This window comes from Desmodus rotundus, chromosome 5 (genome assembly GCF_022682495.2).
Source record: "Desmodus rotundus isolate HL8 chromosome 5, HLdesRot8A.1, whole genome shotgun sequence".
Classification (NCBI taxonomy): domain Eukaryota; kingdom Metazoa; phylum Chordata; class Mammalia; order Chiroptera; family Phyllostomidae; genus Desmodus; species Desmodus rotundus.
This window is the reverse complement of record NC_071391.1, coordinates 149,964,557-149,983,961: the sequence shown is the minus strand read 5'-3', so window position 1 is coordinate 149,983,961 and position 19,405 is coordinate 149,964,557.

Genomic DNA, 19,405 nt, shown 5'->3' with positions numbered 1-19,405 from the left:
ACTTTATGAGGTCTTAAAGAGAACTTTATGAGTTTTGAGGGAACCTTTGTAAAAACTGAAACGAGCCATGGAAAAAACAATATAATGTGAACTGTGGAAGGCGGTATCTGAAAAGTCTGTCACTGTTACCAAACCAAAGAAACTGTTCAAGAGAAGAAGAAAGACGTGCTAGACTTCAGGTCTGCCCCATGATTTCTGGTCAGGTAGACTGTTCTACCAGCAACATTTTTAGCTCCTCGAGAGCAAAGGCTATTAAAGGTCTCCTGTCTCCCACGTAGCACCTCGGACAATGGGGGTCCACATGTGCATATGCAAATGCATGGCTGTGTCTAAGGGGACTATTTGTGAGGACTCCCACCGAAGTCCCCACTGTTCTGGGGGCTTTTCATATCACAGGTAGGAAGCTTGAAACTGAATGTTGAGAAGTTTTCCCAAGGTCGTGTAGTTAATAATAGCTGAATCCCAATTTGAACCCACATCTGTCTGTCCCTAGAGTCCATGCCCTTTCAACCACAGCTATGGCTACCAGACTGTTGGATTTCATCAACCAATAGTTTCAAAAACACTTGAGACAACCCTGATTAGGTTGCCAACATTTTAGTGAAAGGATATTGTTTAAAATTGAGAAAGTTGTACTAACAACAGCCCAGAAGGACAGGACATGATCTCAGAATAAGGAAAATAAATTTATGAAATACTCCATTCCTTACTGCACATGTGTGCACGTGAGTATCTGTGAAACCATTGTCATTGACAGGCACCAGACAAGTGGAACTGCTGCTCTCGGCCACACTTACCCCCCACCCCCATCCCTTGTAGCACCTAACACAATGTCCCACACAAAGTAGGTGCTTAAGACTGTTGAATGACTAATACTATTTGCTCTTTCTCTTTGATTCTCTAAAAAGACCTCAATGGTATCTGTTCTCAGGAATGTCACAGACCTAGATGACTTACTTTATCTTGTTTAACTTTGTATTTATGGCTTAGTAGAAGCTGAACTTTGCCACCACCTCTTCCTCCTCTTGGCAGGTTTCTCCTCTTGGCAGACTCTTTCACCACAGCTTTGTCACTGCCCCTCTGACCCAGAATCTTACCCTCAGAGTTTCTTCAAAGAATGGACTATGCAACCCTAAGAAGTGGATGGACACCTGGGCCTATGTGTTCTGTGGTTCAAGGGTCTCATTCTCTTGTCCCAGCTCTTCCACTGGGTGACCTTAGGAAATCCTGTCTTTTTTTTGGATCTCAGGGATTTTTTTTTTTTTAATCTACAAAATGAGGAGGATTAGGCCAAAACATCTGAAAGGGTGCTCCCACTCTCGGCGATCTCCACGTTTCTCCCATCTGGCCGACTGCAGCTCCATCCACATCAGGGCTCCTTTTGTCTGAGAAACTCTGGAATTTGGGGATGGAATCTATGACAAGTTGGCTCTTGAGGAAGTTTCTGTAATATGATCATGCAGCTGTTTAGCGATTCTACATGAGTGTAAGATCACTTCGGGGAGGAACGTCAAAGTTTACCAGACATTATCTTGGGCCAGTTCTCCTTTTTCCATGAGACCAAATCATTGTCCTCAAAAGCATTACTAATTGTGCGCATCCATAAAATGCTGGAAGGCCCTGGCTGGGAAGCAGAGGACCCATGCTGGGGGACATCCACCTTGCTCAGGTTTCTCCTTGGCTGGACTTACACTGGAGGGCCTGGCAAGTAGCCAGGCTGTGCCCTGAAATAAATGACTTGTCACGCAACCAGCCCCAGCCCCGGGCGGTGCCCTCACAGTCGCTTGGCCTTTCATTTTCCTTTACAGCAAGGAAACGAGGATGGCAGAAAGGCTACCCTAGAAAGCCTACCTCACTGAGAGGGGAAGGTCACATTGCAGGGCCCGTGTTTCAAAATACTTTTTTGAAAAGACATCCTTGCCCTTTAATTTTAGAACAGTTACTCTCTGGCACTCATCCAAAGAGGGCTATTTGGATGTTATCTAGAAACAGAAGAGAAAGAGAGAGCTAGCTGACTGGGCTGCCTGCTGGATTGATGTTGGTTACTCTTTCACGTACAGATCAAAGCCTCCTGAGCAGTTAACCCTCAGCCAGGCAGTGACTCTACAAATGGAGTGGATCTAGCAGAAGTGAGAAGGCACTGCGTGCAAATGCACCGCATTAATCGGAGCTTTCCGAGCATCTCTGTAAAAATATCCGGAAGACAAGTTTTGGCTCCACTCTGCCAATGGCCCTGAGATCTATTAGCCTTCTTAACCGGAAGGGGCTGACTGACTTTCCCCAGACCCTTAGGGTTTGCGTGGTGACCCTTTCTCAAGCAAGATAACTGGGGCAAGCAGGGGGAAAGGGGCTTTCAGTTGTAAATGATCTCTTTGTCCTTGGTGATACCTTTCTGTATTATCTCTGGCCAGTAGTATAACAGCTAGAGTAAAAACAGGAAATTGAAGTCTTGGAGAAGGGGCAAGACCAAGAAGGCAGACACAAAGAATCATGTGCTCAAACAAGAAATATTGGGAATGAGTGGGTTCAGCAAAAGCCTTCAGGGAATGGCCACAGAAGGAGTTTGGAGAGCAGGCAGGAGTCCAGAGACCCTCCGAGAAACGGACTCAGGGAAGGGAGGCCCCAGACTAGGGGCACACCTCTGAGGGAATGCCTGTGAGTGGAAGACTGGGGAAGACCACTGCTCAGGTGGCAGAGGGGCTTCTGAAGTCAGGTCACACCTGACCTCTGCCGAGGGCCCCGGGAACCTGGAGGAAGGTTCCCAATCACTCTGCAGCCAGGGAAGTGAGAGAGAGAAAGCCAGTCTAAGGCCAGATGGGAGAAGAGGGAAGGGAGGGAAGGAGACCTGAGAAGGAGGTGTTAGGGGGAATTTAATGGGGCTCTAACCACTAAAGTGGAGTCCACACACCCTAAGAGAAAGCACTCTGACCCATTACAAAGCGCTGTGGAGAAAGCGTCAACAAACCGAAGGGGCAGAGGGAAGCCTTCTCTTTAGGATCCACCTGGACCTTCCCACCACCTGCCTGGGGAACCACAGGCTCTTCTTTTCTTTCTGTTGACAGATTCCCTCTACAGCTGTGAATACAAAAACGTGTTGTGTTAGCCTCTCAGAATTAGAGACCCATCCTGCGTCCTCATTTTACCAGTGAAGATACTTCAGGTCCTACCCCCCCCCCCCCCCCGCACCCCCCACAAGAGCTGGGGGTAGAGCCAAGCTGGATCTCTCCTCTTCCTCTACTCCCAAGCCCCTCCACTCCCCCACCAATTTCTGGCCCTCAGAGAGCTTGCGTGTCTAGGCCCCTGTTTTTGGAATCCGAGAGTCTCCCATGGTGTCTGCCTGTCTCTCTCTGCCCTGAAAACCCTCCCATCTCAGCCTCTTGCCTACCTGACTTGTGTCTTCTCCTGCTGCATGTACCATGTCTGTGTCCCCTGGGCTCAGTGTGTGTCAGCCTCTGCTGGCTAGTGCAGGCCAGTCTGCTGCCATCTTTCACCGCCAGCTCGGGAGCCTCTCCTGGCCTCCTCAGGGCTGTACGCTTTTGGTCTCAGGCCCACACGTTCCTCTTCTCATTTCAGGACAGGCGTGTGTGCAATTTGGAGAAAAAGTGGGGTGGGGGGTGCGCAGGGAGCCGGAGAGCCTGCAGGCAGCTGCTAAGACCCATCTCCAGCCGCCTCGAGCACTTCCAGACACACAGATGGGAGAGATGATCACATGTGGGTCTATGGGTAACACGTGTGTGAGCGCAGCTTACATTCTGTTCTAGTCCAACAGTGAACAATGAAACTCTTTCGGAACCGAGAGATGGGAATTTGCTAGGTGTCTGATTATGGTTTCATTGCTGAAGCCCAAAATTTCTGTCATTTTGCTTGAGAATCAGTTAAAGGTTAAGAGAATCTTAACCAAGGGTCAAAAAGGTCATTTAAAACAGGTTCCATTAAACCAAGACCCCATACAAATCCATGCAGAGGAATAGAACTGAGAATTAGAAACGAGAAGGAAGACTTCACAGGAGGAGCTGGTTTCTGTCTGAGGGGGATGAGCTGTCAAATCCTTTGCTCTGGAGGATCATGGGCCCCACGTGGCCTTGACCTGAGAGGGACTCAAGGCTGAAGGACAAGCTAGAAGAAATGATCTTTCTCAAGGCCTAGCCTGTGGGCCTTGCCCAAATGCCTAGATACCAGAAGCCCCCTCTTTGTTCTTTCACAGGTGAATGACCCTAGTTCTCCTATTGAGGCCTTGTAGGCGCTATTTCGTCTAAACAAAACAAAACTTACTAAATACCTATTCTGAGCCAGGCACCATGGCTGGGGCTCATGGGGATGCAAATGTAAGCTGACCAGGATCCTTGGCTTCCCAGACCTTAGAACAAGGTCAAAAGTCAAACTTTCTTTAATTTGGGAAATGTTACCATGTTTCCCAAAATGCTTCCGTATTGCTGAGAAGTCCACTACCCAGCAGGTCTGGCTGCTGGTGGCGCTAGAGCCGCCCTCTGACCGAAGTGTGTGGCTGTGGAGTCATCTGTCTGGGTCTCTTTCACCTTCCTTTCTATAGCCACTCCCTGAGTGGCTACCTGAGACGGAGACTGAGCTAAGGCCGGCTCCTGGCCCTGGGGGCATTGATGGCCTGGGGGCCTGGTGCTCCAGGCCTCGTTTTGTGAGTCTGCGTGGGGACCTGTCTGTGCCTCAGCCCATCCTTGGTACCCCCTGGGGAGGCCCAGGATGCATTGCGCCATTTCTGTCTGGAGCTTTCCTTAATGTCCATGGATAGGGGTACTGAATGGACCCCCAGGGAAGCTTTAACACTTGAACGCCAGCCCTGCCCAGGGCCCCACCGGATGGTGAGAGAGCATGGGAGGAAACAAAAGTGCTTGTGTTAACAAATGTCATTCCCCAACACGATTCAGGCCCCCGCGCTCAGGCAGGAAAAGGAGAGCGAATGCCGTGCCATTCATCACCTCAGACACAGTTATTTTTAGAGCGCACACCAGCCCGGCACTGGGCTCCAGGGCCCTGCCTTGGAAGGAAATGAGGCTGGGCCGATAGAGCTGGTTGAGAATGGAGATCCTGCAGGCGTGTGAGTGAGTGTGTGCGTTTGTGAAAAAGAGGAGGAGTGGGCAGGTGGCCTTCCTCCCAAAGGTAGGCCCTGAGCTTGGCACCGTATGTGAGCAAGAGGAGGGAAAGCGAGCATGGGGGTGATCATCGGGGTCATCCTGAAGGGAGAAGAGAGGGCCTGGAACCCCAGTGGGCCCTGGCTGAGGAAGGACCCCCGGCCGTCCCCATGATGGCCCCACCTGCTCTTGCATGAACACACAGGAAGTCCTCCCGGGTTGAGGTCGAGGCAGCCTCTGTCCTAGACGTGGTAGGGTGCCCCACCACAGCCTGGAAGACATCTGGCCGACTCAAAGGGCCCCGTGCCCGAATGAAAAAGGGCAGACCATCTGGACCCTCTGAGCCGTCATCAGGAAATAACTTCTGCCCCAATCAGCACCCAAGAACCCATTTTTCTAAAAGACAAGTCTTACCTGGGCATGAGAAGAGACCCCTTTTTGTAGGAAACAGAGGTTTCCCTCCCTTTTCACCCGTTTCTGGCTCTCTCCTCTCCCTAGTGACTGAAGGGAGAGGGAGACCAGTGGTGGAACTCATCTCTGAGGCGAGATCAGGCCCAGGGCTGGCCCCGGGTCCTTTCTCTCCTTTCATCTCAAACACCCTGCCCTCCTGATGTCTACCTCCAGGGATCTCTGGGCCCTTAAAAAAGAGGGGAAACCCACCTCTAGTAAACAGCTCAGGATGAGGCTGATTCTCCCTTCCTTCTTTCCACAAGGCTTTCTAGATGTGCTTCAAGGTCTATGGAAATTACAAGGAGCTCTATATTACAAGGAGCTGCCAGGGCCTCAGGCATGATTTACTTTCTGTGAATAGCTTAGCTGTCCCTGAGGTCCTGGCCAGTTTTGAACCTGCTCACTGGCAGAGAGGGGTTACATGACTTCCTACGCAGCCATGGGGCAGTGTCCCACAGACAAAGCCTCTCAAAGGGCAAGTCCCTGCTACTGCCTCCTCCCAGGCAGCAGGCAAAGCTCACTCGAAAGCTTGAGGGAGCCACCAGCACACTGTGAGCGGAAGTCTCGCCGCTGCCCCTGTTCGCTCCCAAGAGATGGTTTATCTGCTTTGCACCATGACCTAGGTGGTAAGGGGAAAGGAGAGGAATAAGGAGGGGAGACCTCCAGTTCATTTATGTTACTTATATCTCTTCTCCTGAAGAGTTATCTCTAAGAAGTGCCACCCAGCTGTCAATCTGGCAGCAAAAATGCACTTGACCGCGTTTAAGGAATAATATCAAGGTCACCAGTACACAGGCAGGCAGGTGAGAAGGACTGCCTGGGGAGCCAGCAGTCCCTGTCTCATCTCTGCCACCAGTTTGCATCCATCGTGACTTTGAATCAATTGTCCACCTATCTGGACCAAAAAAGGAATAGCTTGGACCAAATATTCTTGGTACCTTTCCAAAATACCTCAGAACAAATGTAACTAATGAGGTGGGTCTTCTAGAAAATAAGCTCCCTGGAGAAGGCAGTCCTCATGCTGCTGGTGGGAGCTAACAGACAGCAGGAAAGAATACCGGCTAAAAGGTATTGACCTGCCAAATGCCAGGTGCCGTACACGTCACTGCCCATCCTTGCAAAAACCTGCATGCAAGGTATTATTCTCCCTCGTGGACAAAACAACAACAAACCCCCCGAGAATCAAAAATGTTAAAGCAATTGCTCAAGGTCACCAAGTGGCAAAGGCAGGACATCTTCTGATGTCAGAGCCCACGCGCTTTCTGTCACACCATATGTCTCTCAATGAATCAAGAAGAACAACGTTCGTTCATTTGTTTTTCTTATATCGAATATCTTTTTAATGTCTGTCCCTTCTCTATACTTTTTTTTTCCTGTCCATAAAATTACTTATTGTAAAAGAATGCAATTCTATCCACCTCGGGCTGTGCCGAGAAAAGTAAAGAATAATGTTGATTCAAGCTTCTTGTCCCCTATGCCACCAGACTAGAGTCTTTCACCAGTCACGGTCACACGATCTCATCAGAAAGCTTCCGTGAGTGCTGGGCACTTGCAGCAGAGGAGGGTAAGTCAGATGCCAGCCCACGTCTTTTCGGAGGACCTGAAACCAACAACAGACTTCCTGCTTTTCTTCCCTTTGAAACCCCGTGTTTGGTCATGCCCGACTGCCCCTGGGAGGATTGGCTACTTGTCCTGGTCTGTCAGAACGTGCAGGACAGTCAGCACAGGGGCCCGTGCGCCACATTCTCTCTGCGAAGCCTGCTCTCCTTTTCTCTTTGGCTCGCCCTGGTACTTTCAAATGCATCACCTGCCTCTCTGTTAGAGTCTTCTCAGTTTTTCTTTTCTTCTCTCCAGTCACTCTCCTTCTCCCTCTGATCTCTATGCCATTCCTTCTTCTCCTTGATGATCGGGTGGCTGCCAACTGGAGATACAGCACCATACGCACAGCTGGGGGAAACCACCTTCCCACGGACTGCAGCAGTCTCCACGGTACTGCAGAACCTCCATGGGCGGGGCGGGGGGGGGGGACAATGGAGACATTCCACTTGACACTCAGCATGGTCTAGAGCTGAAAGAACTTGACTCACAACAGGAGAGGTCTGGGAGAAGAGCCCTCAGCCTGCAGGAAGCCACTGCGGGACTTCACATTTCTGCTCTTTCTCTTTCCTCTTGGTGATGCCTGACTTAACCATGGAGTATTTTGGTCACAAAGGCCACAAAGGAGTCCCTTCGTGGGACAGGATGTTGGCAGCATCCTGGAAGAATCTGGTGCTCTTCTCTTGCTTCCATTCACAACAAGGTTTACTTTTAGAGGAAATTTACAAACAAACTCCAGCCTCAAAGACGGGTACCAGCTTCCTGGTGGGGGTACCAGCCCACAAAACTCTTCAGGTTGAAACACCAGTGAAATTGGCCTGCTTCACTTAATGCTCAGCACAAATAGTTTCTTGTTCTTGGTAGGAGGGCGAACGGGGAGCAGAAAGGAGTGTGGAACTAAGTAGAGGCTGTATCTAGATACATTGATCTGTGCTCCACCTCTGACCCTCTATGTGACCCTAAACATTGTTTTCTTTTTCTGTGTCTTGGTTTTCATATTTATAGATAGGCTTGTACCAAGAAGAAACTGATACGTAATTAGAGAAAAGAAAATGCTATGTAAATAATATTAGAGATTCCCCTGCTGTTTGCTTGACAGCAGTTTGCTTAGAAGATTCAAGATCCTTTTGATCTGAGATGAGAGGGACCAGCTGCTGAGAGACGGCGTCTGATTTAATCCAATGTTAACCTTCCAGAAAATCTTTGTGGATAATTTGTGATGCTTCTTTGTCGTCTAAATCCAGGACAAAGGTGGAGAATATGATTTGTGGAACTGGTAACAACCATAAGCTGTCATTTCTGATCAAATCACTTTTTTTTATTTGTCTCATTTACAGACGTTCTGTACAGACCCAAGGAACCAGCCCCTCTGGACAGGTGCTTCTGACCTCAAGAAAACTGTTTAACCTGCATATTTTAGTAAAAGTAAGGAATTATAGCCCCACCTATCAAGAGCTATACAAAATTTAGAATGAAAAGTAGTACATCCAGCAGTTTTGACTCTCTACTTTGAGGGGTGTTAAGAAAATGTGGCTCCATATTGCCAACATGGAGAAGGGCTAGTTGGTGGCGGTTGGGGTGGGGGTCACACGACGTACTTACTGGACCACATACAACTGTCTCCCGGCAATCCTCCCTCACGTCTCCAGGGCCAGATTGGAGCAGCCTGTGGAAAAAATTCCTGTCTATTTTCAGAAACAGATAAAAGCATTCAGATTATGCAGTTCAACTCTCAGCCTGAAAGCGGCTGGAAAAATCTGTTCCTTGCCACTGTCACTGACCCCCCGACCCCTCCAAGTAATGACATTCAGGCCCACGGCCCCTCCTCTGTCCTCTCTCCTACCAGTACAGACTGACCCTCCACCGCACATCTGGTCCCTGTCTGCGCTGTCAGAGCGCTCCTTCCTTGGAGAACTGGAGACAACAGAGTAGAAGTTGATTTAAAAATTTACCGACTGGTTCAAGGAGAAGTCAGTGTTCAATCCGTGTTTCTTTTTATCTGGATTTGGGGGCAGCAGATTTACAAGGCTGCCTGGGCCTCAACGCCCTACCCAGGGGTCACAGGTCGGCACACAGGCCTCATTTGCTAACGAGATCCGCCCTGGGGGGGGACAAGTCCATCCTGGGCTGAGCTGCCTGCGACCAGAGATGTCTGTCCCCCTGTCCTGATCTCCCCTAAAGCACACGAGGTTTGGGAACACTGAATATTTCATCAGACTGGATTCGGACTGGATCTCTGGGGCAGGGGATTATTTCTGGCTTTAGGGAAAAGCCTGCTCAGAGACGCCGCCACTGTCCAGCGCCCTCCTGTTTACAATAGATCAGCCGTGCTCTGAAGATACGAAAATGTAAACACAATAAACCAGGCTTATGCTGAGTGCACCAGGGAGCAAATATCAGTCAAACACACTCTGGAGGTCCACTCTGTTAGCTTTATCATCTAGGAGGCATTGGGGGGCTCAGCGCTCCGTATTGAAAATGCCTTCTCTTCCAGAACGCTGTGTGCTTAGCACTCCTCTCTGAATAATTCATTAAGCAGCAAACTCCCCCTATAAGAGCACTTGTTTTAAGGGCTTGTTTTTCTCCCTCCACTGGAGGCAATGGGTTCACAATCCAAATAGAAGCCCAACAAAACCAGCTGCCCAAGGAGCCAGACCGGATGGCTCGTCCTGAGGGAAAAGAAGGAGCCTCTCTCTCCCTCCTCCCTGTGGGATGGCAGGGCGAGAGTGCAGAAGCCACCATTAACAAGAGACTTTTGAAGAGGGAAGCAGGGCCCATCCGTCTGGCAGAGAGGGCCAGTCGTTGCTGCAAAGATGGGTTCCCAGGTGGGAGAAACAGAGGGCAGGAGCAGAGCTGCAGGCCCCATGGAGTCCAGCGCCTCCCACAGCCACGGGCAGGATGTGGACAGAGCAAGGGAACCTCGGGGACCCCGCTAAACCCCACCAAGGCTCAGGACCCACGTTTCTGTTTCTTTCCTTTTAAATCAAAAGCTCGTAGTCTGTGAGGCAAGGACTGAGGAGCAAAGTGGAAATGATTGTGGTATTTAATGAAGAGCGGTGGCAGAATACCAGAAGGAGAGAGAAACCATAGCTCAAATCATATCTCTGAGGTGTGCTTTATATATCGCCAGGCCTTTTTGCTCGAGCTGGTCCCTCTATCTGCAATGCACCACCTTCTCCACTTGTCAAACTCCTACTCATCCTCAAAAACTCTGTTACAATGTTTCCTCTTCTCTAAGGCTTTCCAATATTCCTTCATTCAGAATAAACCACTCCTTCCCTTGCACTCCCCTAGAACTGTCTCTTTCCATTGTGATGCTTAGCCTCTTCTGGAATGCGTTCTGGTTGGTGAAGTATGTCTCTGTATCGGCCAAGAGACTGTGCAGCCTTGGGGAGAGCGCCTGTGTTTTATTTGTATTTTTTTCCACCCCACTCCCAGAACCTAGCACAAAAAGTTCTTGTCAGATTGCATCACATCACTCATGGGTCACCGTGGAGTCCCAAACGCCAGCTTAAACGTAGTGCAGTGATGTGCACAGGACCCTTCGCATTCTTTTTCCTTCCTTTTGAGATAAAATTCACCACTTTAATCATTTGAAAGCATAAAGTTTGGTGGCTTTTAGTACGAGTATGTTCACAATGCTGTGCAACCATCACCAATAATTCTAAACATTTTCTCTCCCTATAAAGAGACCCTATACTCATTCAATAGTCATTCCATGTTATCTCCTCCCCCAGCCCCAGGGAACCGCTAACCTACTGTCCACCTGTCTGCATTTGCCCTTTCCGGACATTTCCTATAAGTGGAATGACACAACACGTGACCTTTTGTACGTGGCCTCTTTTATAACAATGTTGTCAAGTTTCACCCATGCTGTCGCATGTCTCAGCACTATCTCATCGTGTGGCGGGACCCCACTTTGTTTATCTATTCCTCAGTTGCTGCCATGACTATTTGTCTATGTGATTTTGTGTGGACACGTATGTTTAATTCTCCTCTATATATGCACTCATAGGAATAGAATTGGGGGATCATATGGTAACTATACTTATTTAATATTTTCAGGAGCTAACAGACTTTTCCAAAGCGGCTGCACCATTTTGCATCCCTTTAGGCGACATATGAGGACTCCAATTTCTTCACGTTCTTGCTGATACTTGTTATTTTGGGTTTTGTTTTTTGTTTTTTGTTATGGTAGCCGTCCTAATGGGTATAGAGTAGTATCTCATTGTAGTTTTGAGTTGCATTTTCTCTAATGACTAATGAGAGTGAGCATTTTTTCATGTGCTTGTGGGCCATTTGAATATCTTCTTTAACAAAGTCCTTTGCCCGTTTTTAAATTGGGTTGTTTGCCTTTTAGTTAGTGATTTGTAGGAGTTCTTCATATATTCTGTACACTAGGCTCTTTCTGCTCCCATTCTGTGGGTTGTCTTTTCACTTTCTTAGAAGTGACCGTCAATGCACAAAAGGTGTTAATTTTGATGAAGTCCAATTTTTCTCACTTTTCTTTTGTTACTTGAGCTGTTGGTGTCATAACTCAGAAACCATCGCCTAATTTAAGGTCCTGGACATTTATACCTGTGCTCCCTTCAAAGAGTTTTACAGTTTTCGCTCTCACACTTAGGTATTTGATTTGTTTTGAGCTAATTGTTTGTGAGGTATGAGGTAGGGGTCCAAATTCATTGTATGTGCATGTCTGGTTGTTGAAGAGACTATTCTTTCCCCATTGAATGGTCTTCACACTCTTGTTGGAAATCAATTCCTCACCCATATTTTATACTGTTACTTTCTTGAATTCATCACTTAAAATAAGGTCATTAGGATATGAAAAAACTTGATGATACCAACATTTTTAAAATATAGCAGGTCATAACCTGACTTCCTCTACACACCTCAAAACCCATTTCAGGAAAAGTTAACAACATCCAAGGTCACACATTTCCACAGGTGGACATTGCTTGGACTTTTAACCTGCCATGTAAAACAAAGATAATCAGAAGGTTCATCCCATGGGTTGTTTTTGGTAAGCAGAGCATATATGGACAGATAGGAGAAAGAGAGCTGACCTAGGTGGGTCCTTTATTAGAGCCCTCCATGAGTGGGTGCATCTCGTTAGGATATGTCCTAAGTTAAGCACAATGAGAGTCATTCCTTGGCTGTTGCGACTGTCAGCACGGACCATGGGAGCCGCGTCACAGAGAGTTCTTCGCCCTCCCCACCCCTGCCTCAACCCAGGTATAGACAAGAGGCTGAAGAGCGGTGGGGTAGCTGTGGGAAATGTAAACGTGGGGTCAGAGAGGAAGATGCAGCAAAGGCAGGTGTCCTCAGGGAGAAGTGGGAAGAACAATGGCAGAAGTACTAATGAGAACAGACGTGAAAAAATGGACAAAGAACTGGGGGTCCCCAAATGTGAGGTTTGAGAGAGCGGCTTCTCTAGTGTAACGGGATGATTAAAAGGAGTGGATCCTGGACACTAAAATAACTAAGTAACTAAAATAATCAGAGAGCTGAAGGGTAGTTCTTAAGCCCACTGTCTTGCTATCTTTCAGGCTGGTAGTGGCTGATACTAACCCCTCTGCCTCAAGCATCCCCTATCTCATCCCACCCCAATCTACAGGACTCCCCCTCAGCCTTCTTTGTCTAGCTAACCCCCAATCACACCATCTCTAACCTTCTAAGCACCCTCTCTGTGTTTCCCAGAGTGTGCTGCCAGATGTCAGATTTAAAACTTATCACATTTATACAGGAAAATTTTGGGGCGTTAATGTCTGTTTTCGCACTGGATAGCAAGCTCCTTCAGACTGGGGACCATGTCTTTGAAAGCCATGGGCTTGGAGTGGTATATGGTACTAATGACAGCTGAACTGATTTACAGGTGAAAATAGGGTCAACCTGCAAAAAACAACAGTGACTCAGGGGTTGGCCCTACGAAGGAAACTAGAAAATAGAAGCGAAGAGGAATGAAGGAGAGTACATAATTCCCTCTGGTATTCTCTTTCAATCTGTTCCAAGCTAATTGCGTATGCTCACACTGTGTGCTTGTACCAGCTTGTCCGAGCTTTCTTCTCACTATAGTGAAACAGCTGAGCACACTGCAAGACGGGGATGCGTGTGCTGTTCTCAGTAGGCACTATGGAGCCAAGAGGGATGCTGTGCTCGAGTAGAAAGGGGGGATCCAGGAGCTGTCAAAACCATGTCCTTCCTTGTTTTCTGCCAGAATAATGGCGACACAGAAAGCGACATCAGAGAGCCATCAGGCAGCCAGGTATTTGAAGTTTGCCCTGTAGCAGAGTTTGGGATGGACAATGGGGGAATCTGTCGACAAGTCACAGATCAAAGTAGAAGTTGCAAGAGCTAAGATAGAAATAGACCCAGAATTTAAGTTCAAATCAACACGGGGAAGTTTTCCCTTCTTTTTAATATTTTTATCCAAATCAAAATCAATATAACAAAATTAAGAAAACATTTTTTTATTTTAAAAGTCACCATCTTAATACCCCAATACAAATGTTTTCATACTTTTGCATCCTTTGTTGTTCTTCTTTGGTTAAAAGGTATAATTCATTCTACATAATTATAATTATTATCTTGATACAATATTAAATATTATATTCTCCTTTTTGTCATTTAACCATAAACATTTTCTATATATAAATCCTTTAGTATAATTATCAAAATTCTGTTTTATGATTATAATACTTCTCTGTACTTTTTCCTGAGCATTTATTATCCGTGTTTGATTATTATACAAAACTGAAACACCAATCATACAGCTTTTTTGTTGTTGACTTCTTTCTTTAGGATGAACTGCTAGAAGAGCAATACCTAGCTCAAAGGGTGTGGATATTTTTATGGGCCTCCAAATGGTTTCTAACAGTTCAGGCGGCCGCCAGTAATGATGAATTTCCAGAGTTACCCACACCTGACCAGCACTGGGTGTCACATTTTATTTTAACCTCTGATCTAACCATGTAAATGGCGACTTCAGTGTTGCTTTGATCTACATTTATTTAATTATAAAGATAAACTTTTTCCCTTGAGGCTATAGGCAGTCTTTTGTGTCTCTTTTGTAAGTTACTTTTCATCTTGTTTTTTCATTCACCTACTGAGATCTTAATGTTTCATTCATGTTTTTAATGAGGAACTTTAAAGTATCAGTATATACTCTTTGCTATGCTTGATAAAAAATATTCCCCAGCCTTCTGTTGACATTTAATAGTAGTTACCATTTTTCATTATTTTAAAGGTTTAAAATATTTATTTGTGCCTGTCAGTCTAGATGATTTGTTTTATTGCTTCAAAATTGAGAAAGCTATTTCCCTATTGATCTGGAAAAGCCTTTATGCTGATATTTAGTTTTGCCTCATAATTTATCTATTTATATATAACTCTTAGTCCAACTGGGGTTTCCTTTATGATATGATATATGGTATCAATCAAAATCAATCATTTTCTAAATGTATGACTAAATAAATCTTACTCTCTTTTCACATATTAAATACATTAAGTTCTGGATTTTTTTTCTGCTGCATTGATCCATTTTCTTTATTTTGTAATGAAAATCACTCTGTTTTAATTATTTCTATTTGTTTTTCTTGATATCTATGGTGTCAACTAGATTGACTCACACGTAGTATGTGTTCAATTACTCTTTACTGACTTGTATTAAATTGACAGTATATACTAATAGCATTCTAAGTTTCAATCCAGAGTATTTTGTTAATTAAAAAAAAAAGTTAACTTTGCTGGCTGATTGAGTTATACCCAGGAGTCTTTTTCTCTATTATCTCCAGAGTATCTCAATTCCTTCCCACCTTTGTTTCTTGACTGTTCTTTTGAGAAGTGCATGAAGTTGAAACCATGGGATATGAGAGTAGGGAAGTTTCCACGCTACTTTCACACACGCACGATCGCCTCTCAGTCCTTGCAGCATCCCCACGAGGCAGGCGTTCTCTTTGCATGGGGGAAGAGGAGGCTTAGAGAGCTTCACCCTCTTGCCCAGAGTCACACAGCCGGGAATTGTGGCTCAAACCTAGATCACATGGTTCTAAGTCCAGTTTTCTTACACGCCCCTGATTTTATAGACCCTAAGGTCTTGTGCCCTTAGTGGTCTAGGCCGTACAGCTTGTGAGCCAGTCTGTATTTCCAGACCGAAGGCTGACATGATGAAACGTTTAGAAGGAGCATTCTGGCAGATCGCCCACAATAAGATTTGTGAGACACAGCACAGTTCCCCGCCCAGAACTAATTCTGACCACAACACCCGCTGTGGGTATGGATGCGTGGCAGGGTTGAGTGAACCCAGACCCCTAATCTGATACATGGCTTACCAGAGCGGTGGGAACGGCACCAGGGTGCACTCATCACTATTTCAGATCGCAGATTGCTAAAGGAAAGCCACAGTCGTGGGCTTGCTCTTGGGCACAGAACACCTCTTTTTAAACACAAACCTTGAACTTAACCACAAGGCTCACAGGCAGAATGGCACACAGAGATAGGACTATAAATAGCAGCTGCAGCTGGAAGGCAAAAGACAGGCCTGACCTATGCAGAGTATAGAAAGGACCTCAGGCAAAGCATCAGTCTTGCTCTGGTGCATCGAGCACCCCTCCCCCAACAGGCATCCTCCTCTCCCGCAGCCAGAGACGGGCACCACATCACTGGGAGAGCTGTGAGCCTGCACGGATTGCTCCACTCCAGTCCCAGCATGTCAGCCTGGGATTTAGGGATGATGCTGCTCTGGGCCTGTCTCGCAGGGCCAAGAGCTGATCCTTTATTTATGCCGGGTTGTCTGTCTTTGTTCAGTTCTGTCTGCTTCACCAGATTGGAAATGGTTTGCTGGACAAAATTATGGTGCTGTCTAACATGATGTAACAAGATGTCATCTTCTAACTCCAATGCATAAAATGGATTTACAGGAAGGAGGAGGGGAAAAAACACAAAGCCCTGGGGAGCACTTGACTCAGATAAAAACCACTGGGTTTTGTTTGTGAATGTCAAAAAGCTGCATGTTATTTTACTTAAAAGAACATGAGAACAGACTGGCATTTCAGGGGAAAGCACAAGATATATGCTCTGCAGCCCAGAGGAAAAGTTTGTTGAGAAAACTTAGACTAATATTCATTTCACATCACACATGTGCAAACATGCCACAAACCCTACACACAAGTCACACACACAGAATGTGTCACAATTACCGCACACACACAAACACGCATCGCCGCCCCATCTAAACCTCACCCAGACACAACACGTGCTTGCCACCCACACACATCAGCACATACCTTCTGGCATCATCCCACCAGCGCGGCCACAAAGGCAAACACATCCAGGAATTCTGGGACTCCTGTACCACTAAGCCATGGGAGTGAGCATCTGCTCGGGGTCTAGGCTTTTGTGATGAACATCTGCAAGTCTGTTGTGAGCTTCACAGAGCTCTCTTTTATGAGGAAGCATAACAGAAAAGACAAAGTGGGAAAGGGGTCAAAGGTTCTGTGATTTTTTTTAAATAGCCAGTGCTGCTTGAAAGGCACATTCCAACCCAGTCCTAGTATGGTGCAGGGGTAACATGAGTAGGAAAGGGTATGATAGGGTTCCTTGGTCAGCCTGATTTCTGCTCTCAAAGCAAGGGCTGGTGTGGCCTCTGGGGATGGCCAGTGCCCCTTCCCTCCCACCCACACACGTCGACCGAGAAGGAAAGAGACCCATAGTGAACTCTATAGCAGTTTCTTTCTCCCTTTTAGTCCCTCCTCACTCAACAGTAAGCTGAAGGTAAAATGTCATGTTTAAAGAAATGAAAATTTTTTAAAAAGATGTGAAATAAAAATAATTGGCCCTGGCTGGTGTGGCTCAGTGGGCTGAGCACCAGACCGCGAGCCAAAAGGTCACTGTCCCATTCCCTGTCGCGGCACATGCCCAGGTTGCAGGCCAGGTCCCCACTTGGGGACCTTGGGGGTCTGTGAGAGGCAACCGATCAATGTTTCTCTCACACGTTGAGGTTTCTCCCCCTCTTTCTCCCTCCCTTTTCCTCCCTCTTAAAAAAAAAAAAAAGAAAGAAACATAATTGAATTGGTTTTATGCAGCATTTCCACTATCCTAGAAAAGCTAAGTAGATATGCAAGTGGGAGCGATGGAATACTTACTATGTAATTTCATGATTGAGTGAAATGCTCTTATATTTAAAACTGACCTTGTACAATATAAAGATGGATGGTAAAAATTCATGCTGGTAATTTTTAAACTATACTTTTTCTTAGAATGACATTAAATAGTAAATTGAAAATGTCATGACAAATTTAGAGGGGGACTACAGGAAAAAAGGGAAAACTTTCTATTTTAGTGCCTCTAACAGCACTTCTTCCCTCCTGTTTGAATGAGAGGCCACACTGGTGTTTTGAACCGGGCCTCTCAAATTATGGAGACAGATGGGATTGCCTGTCCCCCTGCTAGAATGTAAGCTCTCCCTGGGCAGAGTTTTATCTGTTTTAATCACTGTCATATCCTAAGCTCTCATACAGTGCCTGAAACATAGTAGGCTTTCAATAAATGGTTGTCGAATAAATAAGTGAATAAATTCATGTAAGCCCAAGGTGCCATCCCTGGTCATCTGAAGGCAGAACTAGCTAGAAAGCCTGGCACCTACAATGGATTTCATTCTAGAACCAACCTACTTATTCACCCTCATCTCCAATGATGTCCTCATTCATTCATTTATTCAATGCACACTTATTGAGCATTTTTATCTGCCAGGCGAGGACAGATAAGCCACAGTCCTCAGAAATGCGGAACGCAGATAGAAAGGTACAAAAGCCATGAGGTGTCAGAGCAGCTTGAGAGAAGCTTGTGTGGGGCACATGGGCAGCGCTCCTCAGTAATACCTCCAGGGCTCGGAGAGATGCAGGAAGGAAGGGACACTGGCTTCCCCAGCCTGAGCCCTGGTCTCTGTTCCAACCAGTCTTCCTACCACCCAGACTGAGGTGTAACCAAGGTTTCACCTCCCTCACTGTCCTGCTTCCCACTGCCACCTCCATCCCTTTGTCACTCCAGGGAGGGCCTCTGCCTTCTCTAAATTTCTTTCATCCCGCAAGAACATTTCAGCCCAATGGACTCTTTTATTTCACAATGACCACAGAGGAAGTTAGCCCTTCATCCTACATGGGCTCGAATTGCTCCATCACCACTTCATGTCGATAAATCACTCTGCTGTCCGCCCAACACCACACGCACAGCAGACCAGGGTGGAAGCCCCTGGAGAGCAGTGAGCACCTGTGTTACGTCTGTATAACATGCAGTGTGTGCCTGGGGGAAGCGTCTGAGCCACAGCGAGAGACACATGTGGGCCTCCACGCCCCAAAATCGGAGGCTATAAAGGCCTGCAGTCTGAAGCCCACTCCTTTAGGGAAGAAGAAATCAGCCCTGAGTCAGCCAGATGTGACTGGGCAAGACAGATGTGAGATCCTCTTCTTCCAAACGTCCCAGCCAGATGGGATTGGACCTGCACTAAGAGGTCCAATGACCTAAAGTGCTACCTACAAAATGTGATGGCGTGAATCCAGGCTCCCAGGCCCCTGTGTTCAAGCCAATGAGCTAAAACAGAACCATCTGATGCAGATGAAAAGCTATTAATTAGCTAACCAAAAGCTCTTTCCTTTCTGACTAGCCTGGGCAGATGTTCTTTCTGGACCCAGCTTTTCCACAACAATCACTAAGAGAGCCGAGACAGCCTCCTCACATCTGAGCTTTAGCGTCTGCCCGCCCACTCTGGGTAAAGCACTGAATTGCCAGTAATGAGAACTTACCCTGTGCTTCTTGCCTCACTGGGTCACAGCAGGCCAGGGTCTGAGACTTGAAAAGGGTTACAACACAAGGCTGGCCAGCTGATTCAAGGACATGAGCTGATGGAAGAGGTGGCCATGACAACACCCTCAAAAGCAGGATCCATGGAGTCAGGGGGTTTATAATGCAGCTATGAACACCAGTGAGCTCAGGGCTCGCTGGTTTCAATTAAATTGAACCTTTATTTAGCATATACTATATGCCTAGCCCAAACACGTAGGGGAATCCATACCTTTATTTTTCACTAGGAAAAATAAAATGATCAGGAGAATTATGAGCAGGAGTGTAGCCAAATGGATCAGGTGCAGGCCAGGAGTGCCACTCCCCAGATGCTTAGCCCTGGGCCAACTAAACTTCAGTTCCCTCATCTGTACGATGGGAATGATAATAGTGTTTTCTTCATTGTATCAAGATGAAGA